This window comes from Fulmarus glacialis, unplaced genomic scaffold (genome assembly GCF_000690835.1).
Source record: "Fulmarus glacialis isolate BGI_N327 unplaced genomic scaffold, ASM69083v1 scaffold20982, whole genome shotgun sequence".
Taxonomy (NCBI): Eukaryota; Metazoa; Chordata; class Aves; order Procellariiformes; family Procellariidae; genus Fulmarus; species Fulmarus glacialis.
In genome coordinates, this window is record NW_009198747.1 from 3,818 (window position 1) to 4,842 (window position 1,025).

General features: G+C 57.3%; 1 protein-coding gene across 1 annotated transcript in view; it reads left to right on the forward strand.

The window, feature by feature from the left end:
* B4GALNT4 (beta-1,4-N-acetyl-galactosaminyl transferase 4) overlaps positions 1-1,025 on the forward strand; it is a gene marked incomplete at both ends in the record, with an annotated part of 14,294 nt that overhangs the window by 739 nt on the left and 12,530 nt on the right. The gene's annotated exons all lie outside the window — the stretch shown is intronic.

A 1,025-nucleotide genomic window follows, 5' to 3' on the forward strand; every position in this document is an offset into this window, starting at 1 on the left:
GAGTTGCCATCGGGGTGGGCGTTGCTTGGGCTATTCCCAAGCCGTGGTTCTTTGAGTATTTTACGTCTGGAGGGAGGGGAGAGCATCAAGTCCCTGCGCCCGGAGTCCATCACTTTATGCCTAGCCCTGCCTGGTGTCTTTCACAGACGCTGGACATCTACAGCATCGCTGGCTCTGCAATTAAAAGCAAATTAACCCCGCCCCCCGTTGCCAGCTGCGGGGAGCTGGGCTGTGAATAGTCCCCTCTGTTGGGGCAGGAGGGGGAAAAGGTCACTCCACTTTGAAAGCAAACAGGCCAGCTAGGAAGAACTCCGCAAACCGGAGAAAAAAAATGCTGCTTCAAAAAAGGAGATGGAAAACTTTCCCCCTGGTGAGCTCCCAACTGCGGATCTTGCTGTTGGCACAGCGGTTCTTTATCTCTGGGGCAGGGCAGGGATGCCGGTGGCTTGTCCTCTCCACCCGTCTCACCCCAGGGATGGAGACCCATCCCAGTCCCTCTCCATAGAGAGGGACAGAGAGGTTTTTCCAGGGGCTGGGGGTGGAGATCCGCATGCCGGTGAGGAGAGCCGGCTTCAGACTAGGCAGCAATTAAGCGGTGAGAAATAGGGATGGGGAAGAGGCTGATTGCGCCTGGCTGGCTGGCAGGGGATGGGTGGGAAGGGACGACCCCTGCGCTGATCTCTCCCAGCTCCTCATAAATAAGGGACAGATGGACAAAGGAGGAAAATGAGATGCCCAGAGAAAGCACGGGCCGGTGCTGGGTGAGGACGGAGGGGGACAGCAGACGGCTCTCCGCGGGAGGAGGGTGAATCCTTCCAGCAAGTGCGGCACAATTACACCACCTCCCTAATAACGTCTTCCAAGGGCGCCGCTCCCCTCCTCCGGGACACTAATGAGTTTGTTTAGGCAAAGTTTGCTGATTATTTCTTTGGCACTGTGCATCCTAATGGGCTGCGATTTGTCGATGCTGCGGTTCTTCTCGCCTGGGCTCAGAGGCGGGCTCTGCTTTCGGAGAGGGTCGGCTC